Source organism: Falco rusticolus, chromosome 7, assembly GCF_015220075.1.
Source record: "Falco rusticolus isolate bFalRus1 chromosome 7, bFalRus1.pri, whole genome shotgun sequence".
Classification (NCBI taxonomy): domain Eukaryota; kingdom Metazoa; phylum Chordata; class Aves; order Falconiformes; family Falconidae; genus Falco; species Falco rusticolus.
In genome coordinates, this window is record NC_051193.1 from 31299949 (window position 1) to 31326462 (window position 26514).

The following is a 26514-nucleotide window of genomic DNA, read 5'->3' on the forward strand; positions in this document are numbered from 1 at the left end:
ACTCCTGACAGGTTATCTGGATGTGGGACAAGGGAATGGACCTGTGGTCCTTTCCAGCTTTGTTTTCTATGATTATCTGTGCTCGTCAGCACTCATGGGTCAAGATACCCCCCTGCTGATTAGTGTACAAAGCCAGCCAAAATACCATTTGGTTCCCATTTTGTTCAAGCTAGAGAGTTTCCTCACAAAACAGTAATGTCTCCATTTAGCCTTGGGTCCTAAACATCCAAAGGAAGAGGGAAAAAAAAAAAAAAAAAAAAAAAGAGTAAAATATAACCACAACTAAACAACAAAAAAGAAAGCAATTCTACAAAAGGAAAGTCAGTATTGAAATCCATTAGCAGAGAAACACAGACCCTTAAATTTATTGCTTGGTTTCAGGACTTGGGAAGAGTCTCTTCATTTCCTGTACCTCTTGAGTATTTACTATGTCCCCTATGAGCTAAGTCTTCCAGAGTCATTTTAATGTCATGTTCTAAGCACTTCTGCACTGTAAATCATCGATTTTTATCTCCTTCTCCCAATCAATGCAAAGATATTTATGCTGAACACATAAAAGCTCTTGACACTATAGAAAAACCAATTACACCCTACAAGATGTTTGCTTTTGGTCGTTGACATCATGGAATTATCCATTACACTTTGCACATGCCGGCCATTTACAGGAAAGCAGTGTGACCTTGCCTGCCTGAAGTTTGTATCTCTCCAACCCGGTGAAGCAACGCGGTGGGAGCTTGCAGCAGAGATAGCCATCCCTAGCCCAGGGAGCACCTGAACTGTAAACTGTGAAAGCCGGGAGAAATCACAAAAGGAGTAGATCTCATGTCAGCCCACTCCTGTGCTCCTGCCAGACATCGCTTGCTGTCAGAGACAAGAAGCCGGCTAAACAGACCTTTCTTCTAACTGCTGCAGCCATGCTTCCCTCCACAGCCCAGGGGCAGACTGGAAAATTTCATTCTCTCTCCACGTTTCCCAATGCTTCAAGGATGGGCCCTGCACCCTCCCTCTGCCAGTGTGCCAGGCTGATCCTTCTGTCTCTTCCTGCTCCTACACACTGGGCTGGCAACAACTATATTTAAAGCCCAGGGCAGACACACACTGAAGTACCTGCAAGCTCCTGTTACAGTAACTGTCTAGAGCATACCATGCTCTTTTCACCTGGCCACTTCCTTCTCTTGAATAATGCTGCAATCCTTCCTGGATGCAATTGGGACATTGGGCACAAAAGTACAGAGCATGCCTGGATGGCTCCCCCATTCCGCGCTACTGGCAAGACAGGTTCATGGGATGAGCCAGGAACCAGCCCTTTTATCTTAGCAAAACTGCAACAGACTTGTCAAGTCTCCGAGTAGTTTATGCTCGCGTCGCCCACCAGTCCCTGTCTTGCACTTTCTTCTTCTAGCAGCAGCAATTCACACCCTCCTAGCAAAGCACCGATGAGTCTGTGCTCCCTGGAAAGGACCCACCATCAAAACATCTCCCAGGAGGTGCAGTCTCCCCGGCCTCAGCATCACACTCTCTCTCTCCCATGTCACTAGCTCAGCAATGAGAAGGTTTCCTGCCACCCTATGACCAACACATGGATGGGCCCCACCACCACATGACCTGATGCTTGCTTCCTCATACATTAGACAGGAAAGTGTTTCCCTCAGCACTAAAACAAGCAGCAGTATTTGAGAAACAAGTATGTTGAACAAGATCGTGCAGGAGAGTGCTGTACCTTCCCTAACACTACTGTCAGCTTAGCCTTTCCATTTCAGGTGTTTGTTCAGATTTTATCTGAAGTTGACACACGCGTGTAGCCCCAGCAGGTGAGGAACAGCCTTCACAACTAGCTCAAGAGAAATGCATTTCATTTTAAACGTTTGGTAAGATCTTGTGGTGTAGAAGGCTAATGCCAGTGAAGTCAGGCAGCTGTGATGATTACATCAGATCCTGCCTGTAAGCCATGAGCACATTTTTAATAACAGTATATAAAGAAGGAATATTAAACACCCAGTGGTCATCACTCTCTCTGCTGGTTGCAAAAGCAAGAATTATACAGGCAGTGAGACCATCACAAGCTTTAGGGCCCAGAGTCATCATGCTTAATTCTCTAAGATCCCAACTGACCCAGCTGAGTGAGGCAGAACTCTCTCTCATTAGTAGAACAATTAACTTTGTGTGTCCGGTAGATACCAGTTCCAAGCACTGCATGAGAGATTTATTTATTCATAACCAAACTGCTTATATTGAATCATTTTTAAGTTTTTGAATTTTTCCTCTGAGGAAGTTGGAGGTTTTATCCTTTGTTGTCAAAACAGGCAGAACTCAGCCAAGTTCACTGCAGATTGCCCCCATTAACAAAAGACCAAATCACTTGGGGTAAAAAGGCAATAGAAAGCCCCACTGTGTTTAAAAACTGACAACCACACTTTGACTCTCATATTTTAGGGAAAAAATTATTTACCCCCACCCCCACTATTCATAGAATCACAGAAAGGTTTGGGTTGGAAGGGACCTTATAGATCATCTGGCTCCAAGCCCCCTGCCATAGGCAGGGACACCTTCCCTTTCATTCACTTTGAACACCTGGACCATCAGGCTGTCAAAGGAACGGTGTGAGAACGGCAAACAGATAACTGAAGGTAGAAGCAGGAGCAGAGAAAAGGTTCCTTATTCTGAAGGCGTTGGCAGAGACATGCACACAAAAGAAATGCTAAAGACAAGAACTTGCTGCGTATCAGTTCAATGGTATTAAGCCCTTTGGCTATCTCTCTTCTGCAAAAAATCAAAGCAGTCTTAAATAATAACAGTATAAAATTAAGCTGATTTTATACTCTTTAATCTCAATCAAGACAGCACACATGGCTCTGTTTTAAACCATAAAGGAAATAACAACTTTCATTCAGAAGGAGACTGTGTAGACAGGGATTTGGCATTATTCTGTTAATCCACTTTACAGTCACACCTTAGTTAATTAGAAAACACATAAAGAAATTAATTGGTTCAAACATAAATTAACAGTAATCTCTACGCAATATCTATGCAACACTCATCAAGCAGTAGTCAATCAGATTCAAGAAGATTCTTACCAATAGGTCTCCTACTTGACAACAGCACGTTTCAGTGTTGGAAAAAGAGGGTGGTGGGACAGGCTGTTTGTTCGATTCACCTGGCCAGCTGAACCAACCAACACCACCACCAGCCCTGAAAAGCACCCTGCGCTTCCTTGAGGGGGAATCGGACTGATGCATACCTGCCCTGTTGCAATACCTGTCCCTGACTTCAGACTTAGGCAGACCTGGAAGGTGAGGGAAGGAAATATAGTGGGGAAAGTCCACTGGGCTCAGAGAAGACCAAGGACAACATCTGAGGGGAAGAAAATGAAAGAAGGCAGTGCACTTGTAGCAGTATGGAAGAGACCACATTGTCACTGCACAAGCAAGCTACCAGGCTGCAACAAGGCTTTACCATCAGTCAGATTCTACCATCCATGCTGTTTCTCCTTCCTTCAGAGACCAGACCACACTGCTCCTCACCCATCCAATCCCCCCCTTCCACCCTCCTCAGGGCTATTTAACCACTTAGCTGGAACGAGCTACAGCTGCACATCATCCATGGCAATCAACCCACTGCCGCTGAGGCAAGGCCACAGCTGCATGTTATCAATGCTGATCAACCCTCTGTCTTCATTCCTCTACACCATATCAAACAAAAATGTAACCATATTGCATATACACTGACAAAGCACAGGTACTTTCTGCAGCACAACATATCCTTGGTATCATCGTGCTGTTCCATCACCAGTCTGTAGTCATCCTTCCCAACTACACCGTCTTCCCTACAGGAGGCTGGCCAGGACACTCCTGCACTTCACAGCCAAGAGCTGAGGGCCTGAGCCACATCATACAGTGGCTGGAGCCAAGTCTTCTGCTCTGGCCACTCTCTGTTGACAATGCATGGCCTTGTGGAGAGCAGAGGAGCAGGACAGTCCCCTTGAATAGCCTGTGATCCCTTCACTATAACAGCCCCCTTTTGCGACAAGATGTTGTCTCCAGCCTTAGGCCACTAGTAGCTTCCAAAGGCTGGAGAGAGGGCAGATAGGTATTGCTGCAACAAGAGAAGCAAGACATAGCCAGAAGTGTGGCATTTATAGGTCTCATACACCTTCTCTTTAAAGGCAGAACTGAAGAAAAAGAAAGCAGATAGAATTGAGAGGGAAAATACTACTCTTCCTTTAATTATTATTCTGGAAGCATGTATAAGCAATTTTCCTCCCTCAGGTTGAAATCAGAGCACGTTGCTGCTTCCTGTTCAGTTCAGTCGTGTAAAGTCCTGTTTCTGTTATCCACAGCTCTCCTTTTCCTATCATCATCTCTAATTTCCACAGATGAACAAGGTGCATTCTACCTAGAAAACCAACAAACAAATATGTATTTTGAAATTATCAAGGAGTAAAAAACACTCTGCACAGGGATGTGCGCTATGTGATTTCCACACCATATATAAGGTATCAGCTGTATTTCATTACATTATTGGAAGAAAGAGTCCCTAAACAGAAATGATGTCGAGATGCAAAGGAGAGTCTTAGTGCTGAGCCCACACACAGATTTTTGTATGCACTCAGAGCAACTACTTGGGATAACCTTCTCTTTCCTGCTGTGAAATGCAGTCAACTTCAATTTGGCAGAAGCATTGCTACTGTGAAAGTTAACAGAAATCTATCATCCACTGACTTAGGGAGCGATGCTGGTGGCACAATCCTTGTTGAAGCACCTGTCTGCTGGATTTCAGCACTGAGTCCTCAATGCCCATCACGGAAGGTACCTGCAATGTGAACTGTGCCCTGACTCCATGCACATCCCCAGTACGTGCACCTGCGCGAGCAGCGTGCAGGTGCTGCACACACCTGCCGTGAAAGACAGCCTGTGGCACCTCTGGAAGGACAGTGAAGGCAAAGCAACAACTCTTGCTGATGGTTATAAAACAGCAGTTGTTACTGTATGTGCCTTTCATTTGCTTCAGAGCTATCAGGGACAAGGGCCATATAAGCCAAGCACACGCTCCAAAACATCCTTCAAGATAAGTGTGTGCACATGGGCACACATGCACGTGCACCTTTCCAAAGAGAAGTGGAGGCATCTGAGTGTGATTCCCCAATTAAACTCACAGCAAGCAAGCGCTCAGAGGATGACAGGCCCCGCAGGTCTCATGTGCTGCAAGATCTGGATTTCAGTTCACTTTGCAGAGACATATAAGGTCACAGGCTGGAGATGTGAACTCTCTCATAAAGCAAAAATTCCTGCCAAATGCTCATTAGATAATCAGCCAGCTGCACACAAACTGTTTATTGGGTAGCAAGGAGCTACCGACCCCTTCTGACAGCATAAGCAGCCTAGAGGTTGTGGCTCAACATCCTTAAGAGCAGCTTGACATACTGAATCAACACCCTGTCATTTTGAATGCAGCCTTGTAATATTATCTGTAGACATGTGTGTATGGCACATCTGAGCTCCCACCTAAAATTAATTCAAAACCTTCCAGCACAGGGAAATTTTGCTTCAAGCTGTGCTCTGCTGACACGATGATTTATTGATTTATCTCTCCACAACGAAAACAGAGAGCACCTCCAGTCAAAAGGGATATGTTAGATTATGAGACTGTCCTGAAGGAGGGGGAAAGCAATGTGAAAACAAATAGTTATTTTGTGGACTCTGCTAGATGCACAGGAAGGATGAGTTTTGGTTTGTTTGTTTCTTTAAATCATACACAAATATCCTACAAGGTTTTTTTCAAGAGAATAAAACCTTTTCAACATGAGTACAGCCAGTTCAAGGTTCCCCCAAAAAAGGAGGTCAAGTCTTCCTGGTACAAAAATTTTCATTAATCAAAACTTTCTGTGAAATAATAATAATGAAAAAACCCTTTTCCTTAATTCTATATTATTTTTAACCATTTTAAGCACTTACCCTGCAGAGTAAGATTACTATGAAAAAGCCCTGGCAGTGCTCCTGTCACAGGGATGCTGCGGCACTGCCCTCTAGAGTCTCTGTCACTTTCTCTTTCCAGCATCCAGACGCAAATTCTTACAAAACTGGCTCCAAAGACATCACAGAGGGGAGTGCTGTCTACCAGATATGAAGCACTGCCAATAACTAAGACAAGAGGTCAGATTCAGACTCCTCGAGTAGCTCTCAGTGTTATTTTGGACAATATCTTCCCCACTCACCCACCTCTATTTAGAAAGGCATATCTATAAACCAAGGCATTGCATTTTAGGAAGAATTTTTGATATCACTATCTCTACATCCTACAGAAATAAAGATTTTAACAAAGACTTAAAAAAATACTGGGTTTTTTTTTTCTTCACTTGCTCCCTTCCCAGAAGCCACAACTATTCCTGTAACTCAGATTACAGGTCAAAGACTCTACCTGGCTCCTTTCAAGATGGAAAATTGCTGCGCTCAGACCTGCTGTGTTCAAATTCTGTGCAGTGCTACAGAAAGATGGATCTTGCTCCTGTGAGTGCTTTGTTTTGATTTTAAACTAGTTTCAGTTTCTTTCTCTCAAATTCATAATGGAAGATTTCCCAACACATCTTGCTGCTATACATTTATATCCACCTGCATGCAGTTAACCACCATCAATTTTTTCCATTCATAAGCAGGCAAGGAGAGGACAAAACACACCTTAACACTAGCATATCACTACATCAAGTATCTTCCACTGATACGACGTCCTAACAACCACATGCACACGTTTGCATTGCCCTTGTAGCAGGAGGTGGTCTACATAAATTTTGTCCTTCTGCACTGGGATTGGTAAAGCATCTTCTCACATCATTTCAGACTTCTTGCTTCACCCCTACTAGTTATGCATCTGAGCAGCCCATATACTGTCCCAACAGGTGACATCTGCCTTTCTGTTTTGAAATACAAAAATATATTCTTCGTACTTGAACAGTGCTCAAAGGCTGTAGCTGATTTCAGGATTCCCTGATAGGCTCCCAGTAAGAGATGATTTACACCCTCAAAATCACTTGGAGCCTAAAGAAGGAACAAAAAGGATATGAACTAAGAACAGAACCCATTTTGTTGGATTTGTCACTGTCCACATCAAATTGCACAAATGCTGTGGGATACTGGGGTCTGCACACCTGCTGCAGACCCCAACAGTGGGAGATGATTCATTTCAAATATGTAATAGATACATGCCTGAAGGTACACACAAAGTACCCTTGAAAGAACACAGATACATGGCTGAGCCAGCCTCCTGCTGTCCATTATCAGCTGGCATGTCACCTCTGCATCACAGCAGTAATAGTGAGTTCAGGTCTGGAGAAGGTGGCCTCAGCCTCCTGAACCAGATGGGAGAAAGGAAGCAGGAGTAAGGAGCTCTGGAGGAAAAGAAAAAAAAGACTGCCCAGTTGGTAAAAGACATGCTGCAAATTACAAAGCCAGGACTGTCAGGACCTCTGTCAAAGAGCTTGAAGTTATATATTAAGTTTTACGCAGCCACGGGAAATGAAGCATCACTAGAAGATGGTCCTGGACACTGCCCAGACCAACTGCTGGATGACAGGTAGGAACATCAAGGACTGCATTTTGTGTGTGCCACTTCTAGGCACAGAGAACAGGGGCACAGAACACAGTTTTTGGAATTCCTTTTGGCTACATTCTAGCATCTGGAAGAGTAAAGAGATCTCCAGGAGACATCATGATTCCTTAGGCTCCAGCAAACATCATAAAAGAGTCAAGAAGCTAGGGCTTTAGGGTTGTTCCCTGAAGTTTGCCTGTTTTCCCAAGCTCCACCATCATCTCTGCTGCACCCTGTTCTGCAAGACTTGAGCTCGCATAGCAACTACAGCACATTAAATTCATTCCATGGCCTAACTAAAGCACCTTGCATGACACCTGGGGCTGTCCAGGGTATATTCTATCACCTTTTCTATTAAAGTCAGAAAAGATGACTCGTCTGGTACAAGGCAGATATCCTGGATATCACAGATGCAACCTTGAAGTCTTTAGCTTAGCAAGGCTTAGTGTAACCAAATTCCTGCTCTATCACATGACACAGGGACTTCCCAAAGGCAAACTTACTCTACAATTTATTCTCTCTTCCTCTCTCCTCCAGGCTGGGTCCCCATGACTGACTTTACCTGTCTCTTGGTTTGGGTTTGAACTCGACTTGTTCTTCAGAACCTTTTAGATGGAAATGGGAAGGGGGTTGCTGTTCAGTAATGATAGCAAAAACCTCGCTGTCAGGAACAAGGTGTGAGTGGACAAACATATCCTGGTGTGTTAAATGCTTCCCAATCCTTCTGAAATTGTTATGTTCTTTTGGCTTATCCATCTTCACCTGCACCCTCTTTCCTGGCCCTCTGTCCTCACAGATATCTGGACATGCCTAATTTTGTCTTTCCAGCAGCAGCTCCTTGGAGCTACAGACACACAGCTGCCACACAGATGTTACAGCAAGGGTGAGCCTCAGTTCAAAATGAAGACACCAAAACCTAGTCTCCTGTAGGCAGGCGTGCACCAGGCATCCCAGCTTCCACCAGTGGATCACTACTCAGGACAGCCCAGGGAGCTTCAGACACTACTCAGCTGGGCACTCATTATGAGTCTACTTCAAAGTGAGCTGAATCACTTTCCAGGCTTCATGCACTCTCCCGACTAGATGTCCAGTAATGCAATGGGAGCTCAGATGCCTACCACACACCTTCACGTTGCTTTAATCTCCCACTAAATCTCACCTCTGTTCTCAGACCCATCACAATGACATACAGGTGTGTGCTCTTTGGGAAGCCACACACCTTGCATAACATGTTGTGTTATGCAACATTAACATAATTAAACCAGTGCAAGTTTTACGCCGGGATATGACTTAAGTATACATTCCCTGATTGTATCACTCTCATCATTCTAAAAAAAAAATTGGGGGGTGGTGGGTGTTGCTTTGTGGTTTTGGTTTGGGGATATTTTTTTTTCCCAAAAAAAACCTACATTCCCTCCACTAATTCACTAGAGTCCCCTCAATGTTTTGTTACTCCTTAGGCAAAGTTTTTGGAAACTATTGATCAAACTGTAAATGCTGAGATACTGTTGTCTCCATCCAAGACAAAGTTGGAAAGCTTTTAAGTTGGCCAAACGTACATGACATTGAATCACACTCAATTAACCTAATCAAGTATTTCTCTATCGAAAACATACGTTTCTGGGCTGGCAGTTTCTGACTCAACCACAATTCATTCAACGTTAAGGAAAAACCATTAGAAAAACCATCTGTTTTCTTTAAATAGAGAAGTTATTTTTGCCTTCTTGATGAGCCCAAGCAATTATAAAACAAGTGGAGTGGGCTTCAAAAAGAAAAATAAAAAGAGAGAGCAAGACAGCTGCTACCTTGTGATTATCACAGTACAAACACGTTGCTAGCCGTGTGCAGTTTAGGCCTTACACTCCTCACCATGCTATGCATCATGTAACCTGTTGTCATCCCCATTAGCTGAAGCTACTCAGTACACGCTACAGGGAGGCACAGGGGTTAGAGTGCAAAAGACTGAGATTTGGTGAATGAGTATTTACATACTAGAATTGAATGCCAACAGAATCCCAAAGTTAAAGTTCGCAGAAAAGAGTTGATATTCAAAGGAGATCAGTGACAAAGTCCTACGCAATTGCTATTTTTAGGTGCCAAATTCAAAACTGAAGTCCTCAAAATCATCAGTCAGTTGACACCTAATCCTAGAGGATCTGACATTTTTTGCATTAAAATTCCCTGGGCACCCACTTGCTCACAGAAATGGTGACAGCATTAACCATATCGGCAGAACTGCCTCATACCTAATCCTTCCCATAACCCAGAACGCAGAAGCTTCTGCCTACGTTTCCTGACGAGCTTATCTATTACCTAAGAGATGAAGCACCCTATAAAATCAAGCGGGCAGCACCTTTCCTCCAGCAGTTGCATGGCTACAGCTACAAGACAGGACAGCCTTGAGTGGAAGTCCTGGGGTTGCCCAGAAGGATCTGAACCCCAGCATCCACACTGCCCTAGCCTGTGGAGTCTTCCTGGAGCACAGTAACTCTCAGTATACTCTGCTGAAGCTTCTCCATTTAAATGTTCAAGGGACCAAAGTGAAACATCAAAGGAGCGCAACTCCATCACGCACTGGTGAGAGACTTACCTGACACCAGGCAATCTTGACTTCTGGATTGCACTCAGTGGCTGCTTGGTGCTAACTGCTGAGAACAGCTCAGGAGTCAAAGGCTCCTCTTTCCAGTCCCAAAGGGGCACATCTCCGCACTACACTGCTCTGTGTTTCATATTGACTGGCTTAAAGTGATTCACAGTCAGGCTGCTGGCTGTAGGGTTTCCCATGAAGACACCTGACTGATCACTGGATCCATATGACTGCACTGCTCATGGTCTGACAAGGGCTCTTTACAGACCTTGCTGCAGTGCCTGGGAAGGAAACATTCCTCCAATGTCTCCAACTCGTGACCAAGTACACCAAGCACAACTCATTTTCCATTGCCCCAACCCTAGAACCATCTGGTCATGGACTTAATGTTCTAAACAAGCTTGAGAAGTCCCAGACTGCCTATCACTTACCTACTGGTTTCAGAAAGCGACATTCACGAATGGTGCCTGGTGACCCGCAGCAGGCAAGGGCTGCTCAGCAACACCGTATGAGCAACTGCTCCTTCTCCTTCCCAAGGAGCCAGCTATACACAGCTCTCCTTCCCTGGTCTCAAGGGAGAACAAAACGCAAACCAAAGCAACAGCAGAAGCTCTGACGGCATCCCTCTGCCAGACAGGAGACAGGGGAAGTTCAGAGGAGAGTAAACAACTGAACCAGGAAAAGGCAAGAAAGCAGTGGGAAGGCAAATGGGGAGAACAGCTCTGGAGGTCTGTGTCCTTGTGCCTTCAGCAGGGCAAATACGTGACTACATGTCCCGCGCAGTTCTTGCTGTGGAAGCACTGAAAACAAATGTGCTCACAAGAATCACTCTTCCCTCCCTGAGACTGCCTACTGGGAGACCTTTAATCCACTCCTTTTCCTCTAAAAGGGGAACCTGCAGCACTGTTGCCAGAGTTCCTATCAGATTTAAGTTACATGGTGTTTTTCTTAACTCCAACACTTGGAACCATATCATCACAAAAGAGAACGTCACCTTTCTTTTATATTTTTGTTTCTAGCTTGCATGTTTGCAGGAGAAATATCTGAAAACCAGAAGGAGGCAGACTAAAGGTCAAAGAGTCAGTCAGGATGTGTGCTCTTTTTGAGACTTGAAACTACTGATTTTTCAACAGTAGCTTACAGGCTTGGGAGGCCCAGGTCATGGGTTTGGAGCACATGGCAACACTGTCATGTTGACCTCCTCACAGGGCCTGAAGGATACCATGCAGACACACCTAAACCAATTGTCAAGATTGGCACATTACCTCCTGCCTCCTCTGCCCATCCTGACCTTCACAGCACACACTACAGCATGCCCCAGTGATAAAGAGGAAATCTGTGACCAGCACAAACCAGGACACATTGAGTGGTATCGGCATAGCCAGTACCCCAGCAGTATGAAGATTCTGTCATTTTGGACAGACCAGATCATGTGGCCAGCCAGAGGGTTCCCAGATAATCAAAAAGGTGGAAGATTGCCAGTATTTGGGCTAAAATGAGGGGAACATCAGATACAGTCAGTCAAGACGCTGTAACTGCACAGTGGGATCACTATATTTTCCCACCCATGAAGTGTCCCTTACTATGGCTCTCAATGACACTAGGTGTACATCATTACGGTGCTCAGTTGCATTAAAATGTTGGCACGTGGTTCTTGGAGCCAGGCAGGTTGACCACCCTTGATACACAGCATCATGAATAGCACAGGCAGAGAAGCCTGCAGGCTCTCAGATCCCTCATCATGGACTGCCTTAAAAAACACAGCAGAACTTCTCAACATGAATTACGGCAATAGGAATACACCTTAATTTGTTTACAGGTCGTCTTCTGACTTGAGCATCATGAAATACACTCTACTTCCATTGAAAGCCCTATGATACACCATATACAACCATATAAAATCCAAGTTAAGGGGAGGAATGCTTATTACTTTTATACCAAAATGCAGATAACAAAGCAAGTAATTCAAACTGCAGAAGAAAAACCAAAGCACTGCTGCAAAATGCTGTGAGCATTTGCACATTTCATATACTACAGCTCCAGTAAAACCTTAAGAAGCATTTACTTTGAAGTATAGCAACAGAACTGCTTGGACTAATTCCTCAGCAGGGCTCCCCACACAGCTGTATCACCCACATGAGGACCGATGAGTATCATCGCAGGGTCAAAGGTACAGAACCTTTGGAGTAATTTTTGCAACTGGAAAATAAAATAACTTGTAACTATACCCATGTTTCATGGAGCATGCACGTTTTTTTAAAGTACTGTTTAAATGGAACTATCACTACTTCACCAACTACAATCTAAGCTTTCACTGAAGAATAAAAGGTATTTTATGTAAACATGAGGATCCTGAAGTTACCTAAATGATGAGGTGAGAATCTCAGCTGCTATAACAAATAACTTTCTAGTCCTTGTGCAAATGAAAAAAATGCTTTCTTTCCTTTAATCTGCTCCTCTGAAAAGAAACTTAGAGGATTTCACATGCTGCAAAACAAGAAAGAGGACAAAAGCCTCCCACACATTAAACATTTTGTACATGATTTTTATTGTGATTGTGTTGTTCTTCAGGGTTGACTCAAAGTTTTTAAGCACTAAACATAACCATAGCATGTTATGTAAAACGGGCTTCAAACAGCAAAGCTTCTTAAGAATTTTAGCAAAAGTTACTGATGGAAAATGCTCGTTCTGAAGAGTCATTAGGAAACAAGAGAGAAGAAACACCCACTCTAGAACAGACAGTGCTTCATCCCCCTCTGCCATTGTCCAATAACAAGTTTCAGACTCATTTTGTCCAGTACAAAAGAATACCAAAAATAACCACCCAAAAGCAAACAAACAAACAAAAAAAACCCAGCCCCAAAGGAGGAAAATCACTATGTATTCTCAGAAATGCATTGGAAACGCTTCAGTTCCAGATACTCTAACCCACAGTTCTGATACGTGTCAAAAATATTTCAACTCGCACTTGTACAAGGACAAGCCTCCTTCAAAGAGAAGTCCTGCACTAACACCTCACAAATTGACTCAAGCAGTGGCTTTGCTACTTTCTGTTATTTTTGAGCTTTCCTGGGATATCTCATGTTGCCAGAGAATTCCACTCCCCAATTTTAAGGCTTGACCTGTCCTCAGGGATGGAAAGTCTCCTGACTGAGAGTCCTATGAAATAATTCTCAGAAACTGGGCCAAGTGATTTTTTTCATTCATTTACTACAACACAAACGTTAAACTACAGTTAGTTGATTTGTTGATGCATGCAAAAATAATATGGAAAACCACATTTATAACCACATATATCTTACTCCAGCCTATAGGCAGGACCCTTACCCTAATTTCACTGAAGATGTTTGCTGGCAGAAGCAAGCATCTATTTTCTCCAAAGGCCTCTGCTCAGCTCACTGTCCTCTTCCCCCACATACACTCCTTCCCATGCTTTTCTCCATTTTATAAGCTCAGAACTTAAGAAACATTACAATGTTTTCCCAGAGGGGAACTCCCTACCTGCACTTGGTTTTATTAAAACCTGTGTTTCTTGAGCATGACTAACCAGAGCCATCTACCAGTGACAGTCCTGGCTCTTAGTTACTGATAGTTTGTTAACCAGTTGTGAAAAAAACCCTTTCCCCTCCACCCATCAGTCCAGCAACATCAGTGCCTAACTGCCTTTTGCACTGCAAAGCACAGCTTGTCTAAACTTCATGCACACGCAGCAATTTACACTGAGAGCTCAGAGAGGCTGTGTGTAGTTCCCCGATAGCTCTCACAAGCGGGTAAACGCAGCCCTGACCGAGTAACTTCAGTGACAACTCACTCCAAAACCACTCCAGCACCTGGTCTAAAACTACTAAAGCACCACTAAAGTCTCTGAGATACAGGTTTAAGGTATCATTTAAGCAAGTATATTGTATCTGCAGCCAGCACACAGGCATTGCAGATAATGAGGTATCTTAAGTCATGCTTATGAGTCTTAAATAGTCCATTAAAAAGAAGGGGTCACCATATCTTAGCAAAACACAGACCCTGGGAAGCTCCAGAGATCTTTGCATCAGGAACTGCCATTCCACCTGAAATCACAAAACACAGGGGTGAAGAGCAAACACTGTAAAATCCCTCTGGATGCTGCCACCTCTTTCAGCCAGCTGTGCGACAGTGCAGAGCAGAACAGGACACTTGGCTCTCTCTCTGTTTCCCAGGTGGGCCATGCACATCTGGCCAGTGCACAAATACCTGAGGCACACATGCACCTGTCCATGAACCAGAGCTGTGTGTTAATTAGTTAATTAATAATACGCTTCAGCAGTTTAGACAGCACAAACCATCAGAATGGCCTGCAACAAGCAAACCAGGCAAATGCTGCAGGAAGGGAGCACCCAGAAGGCAGCCACAGACCAAGTAACTGCCACCTCCTCCCAGGTCTGTGTTTGTTAGCATAGCTCGTGGCCTCAACTAGCCACCCGAGATCAACTCTTCCCTTGTTTCTCTCAGAGCAAAATTAAATACTGAAAAAGAGAAAAAAAACTATTATAAATTGTTTGCTGCAAACAACCACAAGATCCCCAGAATCACCTTTGAACAGCAGCTCAAATGTTTCTCTTCTGACCAAATTCCCAATACCAGCAGGAATCAGCAGTGCACAGATGCCCTCCACCTGCAGAATGTGCCCCCCCACCCCGTGCGAAGAACTAATGCTTAGGAAAAGAGAAAGTACAACACCAAAGAGCAATAAATTCTTTTAGAAAGCTCTTTTCTTTCAATCACAGTGAGATACCACAAAGTGCTGAGTAGATCTGTGTAAAAATCACTGGGTTTTGGTTCAGTTGCCAAACATTTTTGTTGCACCTATGCAAGCACTTGGTTCTCAGGATGATGTGATGGGGGACACTTGGGGGATTTTAAAAAAAATGTATATACATTATCTGAATATGCTTTCTAGAGACTTCTGAGATGTAAACCACATTCTGGTTTTCCACATTTTCCTAAGAAGTGCTTAAGTGTTTCAAAACTCTTTTTTTTGACCAAAATAAGTAGTTTTGGTATCTCCAAAACTGTATTTTTTACAGTAACAGCCACCTGAAAACATGCCAGACAGCTCTAGCAATAAGCACTATCTGCAAGTTCCCAGATGTTTTCAAACTCTATCAAAGCCAATGAAGGCTAATTAAGGCTGACCCACCACTCCTTGGAGGCATCTAGTATCTCGTACATTTGAGTCACAAAAACTTAATAATAACAACAACAACACCTATAACACATTTCCTTACAGAGCACCACAGAAACAGCAAAGGGAAACAAGTGCAGGGAGAGGAAGCAAAATGCCAGTGTCTCTGAAGAAGTCAGCAGCAGAGCAAGGACTGATCCCCAACACAAGTCCCAGCCATGCCTCCTGCATGGGGCAAACAGAAACGTGAAAGGTACTTGCAAAATGGAGGGGTCAGAATGGTGAGACATACTCTATGAAAGAAAATAAACAAGCTCCATTCCATCTTTGCCCTTCCCCAGTGCCACTTGGGCCCCTTGCACTCCTCTCACTAGAAGTTTTCACCAGGGAGCATCATCCAATTTATTCTAAGCCAGAAATCAGGAGTCTGTTAATGAAAAGATGCCATCCAACTGTTCCACACATACATGCAATGTAGCTGTGATCCCACAAGCAGAGGAAGGCATAAGTGTAATTTTGTGTTTGTATATGGAGGGTGGGCTCTGTTATATCCTTACAATACCCCTCCTCCAGCCAACGCTTTATGTCCTCCTCAGACTGTCAGTTGTTTCTGATGCAACATACCCTCTCTTGGCTTATGCAACCCTCTTTTCACACCTCCAACCATTTCTTTGCATGATTTTCCCATTCTCCTCTACGCGCTCCCCAACACCCTGAGCTTCCCAGGACACCTATTCTTTCTTTTTCTCTCGTCCACCTTACTTCCAGTCTCACCCTCTATTTTTTATTCACGACCCACAGCTCTGCCTCCACTCCAGGCTTATCTTTCCATCCACACTAGATCTTGGCATACCTTTCCAGTGCTCTTGCTGTACATCTTGTGAATCAGCTGAAAGTTCACCATGGCTAAAAGCACAGCTCCTAACTTTGTCTGGCCCAAAATCAGGACATCATCTGTCTCAGAACTTGCACTGGGGTTTCACACAGAGGCAGCATCCTCATTTTTGTTCAAAGTCTGTATGGTTATGCACTTTGCAATCTACCCACATTCTCCTAGTCTTTCCCATTGTGACTCCTGCAAGCTGCTCTTCTCGGGACTTCACAAATGGCATCTTGTCTTCCTCATACCCACTGACAAGGCTGCCACAAAGGTCATTTTCCATTGCTTTAACCAAGTCCTGCAGCTGGTCACACTGCTGATGGATAACACTGCTGTTGGCAATTTTAACCAACTGTTTACCCACACATTTAACCCTTCAACACAAAACCAGTCTATCTTACATATAAAAGGGAAAATATCCAAGAAGTCTATTCCGGATAGCATAGCTAACATAGCATCCATGACTGATTAAAACATGCCTAATTGGATTTTTTTATGGCCACTGTAATAGGTTGAGTACGTAAATATCAGATAAATGGTTGACAACTGTATTCTCCCAGAAATAGATGAAAAACAGCCAGGGCAAAGTCTGAGTGCCTAATAGCAACTAACTGCACCAATTTGTAGAGTTGGTGTCTTCCCAGCCCAGAGACAGGGAAGACTCAAGCCCTTGCTGAATAATTGATAAAACTTTCTCAGTACACAATCAGAGCAATCAGCAACAGACCATACAAATGGAATGTGAACACGTCTTCTTAATGACTGCTTAACCCCACCAATCATGAAGTCAACCTATCTAAGGCACTATAAGAGGCTGCTTTTCAAAATAAAGTCGCCTGATGTTTTTAGATAACCTCCCCTGATAATTATCACTATTCCTATTTACATAAGAGCCAGCTCTACAGCTGAGCAGCACCATGGAAGGCCTTAACCAGGCCAGATGGTACACACTTGTTACCTGCATGTGTGGGAAGAGCGCTTTAAGAAAGTAACGCACAATAAACGTTATAGACTACTGCAGATGGGTCCCTCAGGAAGCGCTGGCATCATTACTTAGAGCAAAGGCAAGTCACAGTGCTTCATTTTACAAACCCTGACACAGCTCACAGCACTCTCGCTGCTGCGGAGCTTCCAGCATGGGGCCCCAGTGTATCCACAGGCGCACCAACCACACCACCACACTCACAAGACTTCCTCCTTAATTGCCCATCTGCACTGAACTGGACCCATTTCACAGCGACCTAAGCATACTAAATGAGTGCTACAGCTGTTATCAGCAAGGCTCTGGGGCCAGATTTGATTAAAGGAATCCTACAAACTCAAATATGGTTTGGTACCTCACTTGTGTCTTCAAATCTCTAAAAATATTTTTTAAAAGCCTGGCTCTAGGATCCACAAGCCCAGCGGCCCATTTAACTTTTATTTTGTCAAAGAAGGAATGCTGCCTATACCTTTGCAACTGCATACCAGTTCTTCAGCTGAAGCACTCCCCATCCATTCTTCCTAGGCATATAAAGTTGCCTATCTTTGCAAATAATAATGCCCCAAACAAACTCTCCTCAGAGGCAGCATCCCTGGAGAATATCCCCTACTTGAACCAAAACAGGAAGGAAACAGACTTAAAATGTTCTCCAATTTATTTTGCAAGCTATTTTGAAGTCTATGTACTTGAATGTTTTCTCATGAGGACAGATGCATAAGCACAAATACAAGCTCTTTATAAAAGTAACTGTGTTTCATGTATTTAGAAAAGAATATACAGTTGCAATCAATATTTTCCGCAAAGCAGACATTTTTCAAAGTTTGTTTTCAACACAGCCAGATGTGATGCAGGTTTATTATTAGCAAGAATTTAAGCAACACTACATCAAGAAGAAACAAGAGAGGTAACAAACACAAAATAATTAAAAGAAAGAATCCAACAGCTCTGATTTTTTTCCAATAGCAAGTTTTTCATAAGGACCAGTGTGGCAGGACTTAAAAAAGTGTTTCACAGTTATATGCAATCATACAGTCAAGCATCAAACATAAAGGTGCAGGAGGTAATCTCCGAGGGCAATCTGCTCACAAGGGCACCTGAATCATGGCCTGACGCAAGAGACCCCGATCACCATGGCTTATTGTCAGAACTCCTCCAAGCTCCTTCATCCCTAAGCAACTCAGGACCACACATCACAGGAGACAAGAACGTGCTGTGCTATGATGCCCTGAAAAAACACAGTAGCGAGATATCGTCCTTGCCACAAAAATGGAGTTTTACCTGCACCTGAGATGCTGAGCTACAATAGGTACCTATCTTCCCTGACTGCGTGTCAGGCATGCTAACTCCTAACACCATCAAAAATTCAAGACCCAAATCTTCACACCATCCAGAAAGACATGGGAAGCTGATCAACAAGACACTGGATTGTCATTGGCAGTTTATTCACTTATTCCTTTAAAGAAGTCTCTACCAGTCTTGCCTGTACTCTCATATTAACAAGGATCTTAAGAGCCAAGAGAACAAGATTATCCTCCCCTGGATTGCTATACAGACCTGCATCCCCTTCCTAGCATCTTCTTTAAGAGGAATAATTTACTCAGGATTCACCTACTGTGCTTGGGGTCTTACTACTGCACTAATAACTATTAGTGAGACATTACAACACCGTGATACCCATGTACATGAAGTGATACAAATACATAGGTATAGATTGTTTAATTAAGAGCTTGTTCAAATAACCAACACACTTTTAGCAGAGAAAAATTCCCTCTAGGTGCAATACATCCAGCATGCTCATCCACGCAACGAACAGTGTTGCTGATGTGAAATGCGGTTAAGCCCTGATGCCACAGACCTGCAGTAGAGAACTTGGGCATCCCCATAATGCTGTCGGTTTCTCTACACATCGTAAGCCAGGAAAACCAAAACCCAGATACAATGACATGAACTTTCAAATGAAAGCAAATATATTTCCAGTTATTTAAAAGCTACTCTGAACAGTCACATCTAAATCCCCTGTTTTAAATGCAGTCTCTTGGGAGACCATGAGGATTCCACAGAATCATTTAGGTTGGAAATGACCTTTGAAATTGTTGAATCCAACCGTTAATTAGCACTGCCAAGCCCACCACTAAACCATGTCCCCAAGCACCACATCTACACGTCTTTTAAATACCTCCAGGGATGGTGCGTCCACCACCTCCCTGGGCAGCCTGTGCCAGTGCTTGACCACCCTTTTGGTGAAGAAATTCTTCCTGATACCCCACCTAAACCTCCCCTGGCACAGCCCGAGGCCATTGCCTCTTGTCCCATCACTCCTCATCTGGGAGAAGACACTGACCCCACCTGCCTACAGCCCCTGCCAGGCAGCTGCAGAGCCAGAAGGTCCCCCCCAGCCTCCTCTTCTCCAGGCTCAACCCCCCCAGCTCCCCCAGCCGCCCCCCATCAGCCTGGTGCCCCAGCCCCTTCCCCAGCCCCTGCCCGGCTCCGGACACGCTCCAGCCCCTCCATGGCTCTCCCGCAGTGAGGGGCCCAACGCTGAACCCGCCATTCGAGGTGCAGCCCCACCGGTGCCCAGCGCAGGGGGACGGGCACTGCCCCGGCCCTGCCGGCCACGCCGCTTCAGACACAAGCCACGATGCTGCTGGCCCCCTCGGCCACCCGGGCACGCTGGGGGCTCATGCCCAGCCGGCCACTGACCGGCCCCCCCAGGCCCTTTCCCCCCAGGCAGCTCCCAGCCCCCTGCCCCAGCTGCCAGGGGCTGGTGTGACCCAGGGGCAGGGCCCGGCGCGGGGCCGGGGTGACCCTCACACCACTGGCCCGGGCCCCTCGCACGGCCTGCCCAGCCCCCCCTGCAGAGCCCCCTGCCCCCCGGCAGGTCAGCGCTGCCCCCAGCCCGGTGCCCCCCGCACACTGACCGCGGGAGCCTCGACCCCTCGCCCAGACCGGGACAAAGCCCCGCAACAGGCCTGGCCCCAGCGCCGAGCCCTGGGGACACCCCCTGTGCCCGGCCGCCAGCGGGAGGTGACCCCATTCCCCACCACGCTCTGGGCTCGGCCCTCAGCCGGCTTTTCACCCAGCGAGCAGCACCCCCGGCCCGGCCACCCGCTGCCCCTTTCTCCAGCAGAACGCTGCGGGGAACGGCGTCAAAGGCTGTACTGAGGTCCAGGGGGGACAACACCCACCGCCCTTCCACCATCCACTGGGGTCACCTTGTCACAGAAGGAGATCGGGTCCATCAAGCCAGACCTGCCTCCCATAACCCCGTGCTGGCTGGGCCCGATCCCCGGCTGTCCTGCACGTGCCGTGTGATGGCACCCAGGCTGATCTGCTCCATAACCTTCCCCGGCACCGAGGCCGGCCTGACAGGGCTGTAGTTCCCTGAATCCTCCTTCCACAGCCCTTCTTTAGACGGGTGTCACATCTGATGACTTCCAGTCAACCAGGACCTCGCCAGTTAGCCAGGAGTGCTGATAAATGATGGAGAGTGGCTCCGTGAGCACTTGTGCCAGCTCCCTCCGTACCCTCAGGTGGATCCCATTCAGCCCCAGAGACCTGTGTTTGTCTAACTGGTGTAAAAAGTTCCTGACCATTTCCCCTTGGATTATGGGGGCTTCATTCTGCTCCCCATCCCTATCTTCAGCTCAGGGGGCTAGGGATCCTGAGAACAACTGGTCTTACTATTAAAGACTGAGGCAAAGGGGGCATTAAGTACCTTACCCTTTTCCTCATCCTTTGTCACTATATTTCCCCCCACATCCAATAAAGGTTGGAGATTCTCTTTAGCCCTCCTTTTGTTGCTAGTGTATTTATAGAAACATTTTTTATTGTCTTTTACAGCAGTTGCCAGATTAAGTTCTAGCTGGGCATTGGCCCTGCTAATTTTCTCTCTGTGTAACCTGACATCTCTGTAGTCCTCCTGAGATTCCTGCCCCTTCTTCCAAAGGTCATAAATTCTCTTTGTTTTCCTGATTTCCAGCCAAAGCTCTCTGTTCAGCCAGGCTGGTCTTCTTCCCTTCCCACTCATCTTTCAGCACATGGGGATGGCCTGCTCATGCACCTTTAATACCATTACCAATGTATTTGAACGATCCACAGTTCTCTTTAGCACTGACCTGAACTGTGTTCAAGCTGTACTCATTTCAGACTGGGCCGAAGCCAAAGTTACTGGAGGCCAAGCTTCCCTCAGTTCTGATCCTTCAGCCCGCAGGAACAATTAATTATTTAACAATAAAAATCAGAGCAGACTGCTGTAAGATGTATCTCTGATCACCTCAAGTCATCACCACCACCTCTTCTTGCAGCCCAGAATCACAGAGGGAAAGAAACCCTCTGGCTATTATTCCCTTCTCTGAGGAACAGCTCCGATACAAGGACAGAAGTCAACACTACCTGAGCTATCAGGATGCCCCTGCTCCTCCCAAAACTCCCCGCTTAAGCAGAACCCACAGTTCTGCCAACGACGTGACTGCTCCATGCAAGTACAGGCAGGGTTGGCATCTGCAGAGGTGTCTGTTGGATATAAAGCTAAAAAGAACAATCCAGATTTGCCCACTTCAATAAAAAGCATAGTTTATATCTAAGTGGATTTTAATACAAGTACACCAACTCCAAGGAATGCCAGTTTATTCATTTTAATATTAGGCTTCCCTGCAGTCTTTTTTACTTCAGGTTATTATTTCTCAATCAAAACATTTAGTAATTTTCAAACAGATGAGGAACTATGAGATGTGCTTACCAGGATTAGATATTGCAAGCCACCAAGTAACTTAATAAATGCAAAGCACACAGGTAGCCTTGAAAGCAGGATATCCCACAGCAAGTATCCCAGTTCTACAAGACGACTAAGGCTGAGATACAGAGCAGGGCAGAAAAAAATAAGTTTGCCTGATCTGGACTGGCACACAAAACACTGCAGTGCAAGATACTGCAGTGGCTCTGGACCAAGTCAGACGAGCTTAGCAGGGTTTATTAGCTTGGCTGTCAATGCAGTGCCAGTGAGAGGTGGTGGCAACCCAAGGACAGCAACATGCGGAAGGAACCATGAGGTACAGCAACCAAGCACAAACATTTCCAGGTTCCAAGCAAAGCTCAACTAAAAGCAGTTTGAGAAATGATGATCCACACCAAAGTTTCAGCAGCTGAACCATAAGACGATGCATATGTCTCCAGGCTACCTTCTTACATTCTTACACTGTGTCAATGCTTCACCGTTGCAGTGATCAGGGTGTTCCCTGATCATACTTCATGGTGAATCACATCCCTCATATTTGTTAGGCTTATGAGGACTTCACTTACAGCATCACACATAACTGCTTAACATTCTGTTTGCTGCTGTCTTAGTTCAATCTCCTCACACTTACAATAAGAGAAAAAAAGAACATAAAGTGACTAAGTTAAATTTCTAGAAAAAAAATCCTCCAATTCCCCTTCACTAGAAAGAACACTGGGGTCCAATACCAGAGCTACAACCTACAAAATGAAATCTCACTTGGTGCTTTTCTCACCCCTGCTACAATCCCAGGCTGGGAGAGCCTGTCAGCCAGCTGATCCAAGCGCCCTATACACCCAAACCCAACAGCACAGGGTTGGGGTAGCAGGAGCCCAGCTGTCCTCGCACTTTAACCAGTCACCCGCCAGCTACCTCCACCCAAAGACTAAGCCTACTGCCAGAAGACGAGGTAAGTTAAACAAATTATACCTCTTGTAAGTGTTTGGAGGAGACAGAGTTGTTCTTCAAGGAACAAAGCAATAGCTCTGCCAACTTTTGGGGCAGAAGGAAATCCAATTAATTAAATATTGTACAATTATCCATTTCATATTTGTGGAGCAGCAGCAGAGGTGAGAAACCAACCCACAATATTTTTAATAATTTGTAAAATGAGATAAAATATAAGCTAATGGTAATTTGTTTATGTACTAGCACTATCAGTGCCTTTGAATCCCTGCTTTGAGGATTTAACTAACAAAAGGACAGATTCTGCCAGGTAAAAGTGGACTGTTACTCTGAGCAAACCAGGTCAGTTCCTGATTCTCCAAAGGCCACCCTGCAGCACTGAACAACTCCACGTCACATCAGCCTGGGCCTTGCCAGAGACGGCCCTTCCTTAGGGATACAGCCTCAAAGGAAAACAAGGAACAGCAACCACAAGTGAACATCACTGAATGACAGAAGAGAGAAATTAAGATTCCCCATTAAGTCAAATTTTCTGCAAAGCTCAAGCCTAGGATTTTCTTCCTCTGAGCTTATGAACTGCTCTGTGCCACCCTGACATGTCTTAAAGGCTGACGTGATTATTTTCCCCCAACCTGGCAAAAGACATAGCAAAATCAACCTAGCAATCTTCAGTAAGCGTTGATGTTGGCCTTTCTACAGTGAATCAGGAGAAGAGTGCCAGGACCGTGGGTAACAGTAGAAACTGAGGTTTTTACTTGCCCGTGCTGTGATCTGAAATAGGAAGATAAATACCTGCCCCCTGCGCAGCAGCAGCGCTGCCACAGCCCAGACCTGAGCCAGGGCCGTAGGTGGTGTTGGCCAACGACCCGATCGATCAAAAATCGGAAGGCGATCACCCCCAGAATCACCTGTGTTACAGCGCGGTCAGAGACCCCAACACCTCCGAGCCTCTCAGCCGCAGCCAAGTCTCTCTTCGTCACAAGAACGAACACCTGTTCTTCAGCAGCAGCTCAAAGGCTGCCGTTCCTATTCCTCTGTTCCCCCCAAAATTCGCGTCCGTGTGCGCCCCCCCTTCCCCCGTGGAGGCACAGCCCGCAGCCCCACCCCGTGAGACCCCGGCGGCGGGAGGGGGGTAGCGCCGCCGGGCCCCCTGACAGCGCTCGGGCACCCCGCGGCCCCCGCCTCCCGCCCGGCCGCGGCCCCGGCGCCGCCGCGGGGGGTCCCCGCCGGTGCCCGGGGCAGGGCCCGGCCTCACCCCCCCGTGCCCGCCCCCCTCAGCGCGGGCCGGCAGCGGGGCAGCCCCTCGCCCCCAGCGCCCGCCGGGGAGGGGCGCGGCCGGCGGCAGGTGCCCGAGCCCCCTCCCCGGGGAGGCCGCCCCCGCCCCGGGCGCCGCCCGCACTCACCCTCCGTCGCCATGGCCGCGGCCCGGCCTCCCGCGCTCGCAGCCCGATGGCGGCGGAGCCCCGCGGCCGCGGCGAGGCGAGGAGGCGGCCCGGGCCGCCGCCGCCGCCAGCGGGGAGGAGGGGGCGCGTTGACCCGCGCGGCGCCTCCCCGCCCGGGCGCGGGGGGAGCGGGGCGCGGCGACGGGGGTCCCAGGGGGCTGCGGTAAGGAGCGGCGCTGCCTTCCCCCCGCGGCGGTGCCGCTCCCGGGGGCAGCCGGGCGCCAAGGAGCTGCGGCCCGGCCCGGGGGGCTGCGGCCCGCGGGTTGGGGGGGGTGGCAGCGCGAGGGGCGGCACGCGGCGGCCGCCCCCACCCCCGGGCGCAGCAGCGCCCCGCACCCAGAGCCCCGGCGGGGCGGGGGGGTGGGGTGTGACCGGTGCCCCCGGCTCCCGCGCGTCGTGCCGGGCTCCAGAGGCCGGTGCCCGTCGGCAGCATCGGTGAGGTGCCGCGGCCACCGCCACCCGCACCCCGAGCGGCGTGGCCAGCGCGCAGCACCGCGTCAGAACCGCTCTGGGCACCGCTGTGCTCGTCCGCACGACTCAAACGTGACCTCAGCTTCCATCACAGATACAAAGCTCTCTTCTAAAGAAACAAGTCCATCCCCGTCGCCGATAACCTTTAACAGCAGGCGTCTGGCCCTTCCATCCTCCATTGTCTCCCATACCCACGTTCACAACTCAAGTGGAAGCAGCTGGCTGGCTGTTACAGAAAGCTCAAGCTGTTGCAAGATCATTTTGCTTCGCACATTTCCATTGTAGCCAAACTCCGGCGCCGCATAGAGAAGGCTAACCCAAGTCCTGAAGTTCTGGGAGCAAGACAGCGTTTTAGCACATTTCTCAACCCCTTGTAGCTTACGAAGTTCTTGCAGTGCCATTTCCAAGCATCGGGCTGCACGCAGACAGACCAGGCAAGTATTCCATTAACAGGTTTAACTACATCCCCAGATTTGAGGACAAAGATGAAAACGGGGTGAGGAAGCCAAGCCCGCACACCAAGCTTTGTAAAATGTGAATGGGCAACTCCAGCAGTAGAATGAACTTCAAAATGAAATATTGCAGAAAAGGAGGAATAAAATTTCTCTGTCATTTGAAGAACTAGCTATCTATGTCTGATGAGAGAATATAAACTCTCTGCACAGGGTCCTGCCATGCAAAACATTTAAGTATAATACTAGAATAAACCTCAAGGTATCCTCTAGTCCATCTCCTGTCTCCAAAGCAGGATAAGGTCCACCTCAGACAGCCATGTCTGATTTTTTCCAGCATTGTTCTGAACTCCTACAGTAAAAGTCATTCTGCTGTTTATAAGGCCCAACTGTTCACTTAACTGCAGAAATCTATTAAGTAAAGTCACATTGCTGCAGATTATGTAGCTCTGCCTCTGTGAACATGGAAAACAATCAATCACCATTTGCATAAACCCATGTTACAAAGCTGTAAAGACCATTACCTGGAAGACTGTTACATTCACTCTCAAACCCTTTATTTTCCAGGCTAAATTCTCTTGCAGTCCATTTTCTTTTTGTTGCCCCTTTTTTTATTTTTTAGGATTCTCCAATTATTCTAGAGGTGATGTCTACATCCTCCCCAAACTATACACAACACGGATCACCGCTGCTATCCATGGCATTTGGAGTTTTTCACATCACCCCATACTCCTGGATCCACTTTCGGCTTCAGGTCTGCAAAAAACCTTGAGACTGAGAACAGCTGCTTACACAAGCATCCCCGCACTGGTACTTGCATTTAATCTGTCATTCCAAGCTCAGCCTTTTGCACTTACCTTTACTGAATTAGACCGTGTTGATTTCTCACATTATAAGAGTAAAATTTATATTGGAAAATGTCTTCCACTCAAAGTTTCTAAACTGATGTCACCTGTAAGGGTTTTAAGTTTATTCTGCTTTTCATTACCCACATTATACTTGTAAACATTGCATAGCACTAGGTCAAACCTCTGCTTAAGAGGATCTTTTAGCTTTGCCAAAGAAATGCTGATTACTATTGTAGGAACGTAGTTCTTCAGTCAGTTGTACATTCATCTTAAGAGAAGTTTCAGCCAAACCATACTTCTCTAGTTTATTTACAAAAATTATGACAACATCCAGACACATACTGTCACGTTGCCTCACTCCTACCCACCAGGTCAGGTGGAAGTTAGACCAGTGTTAGAGATGAAGTTTCCTGGCAGCCGTTAACTACTGTATTAGCTG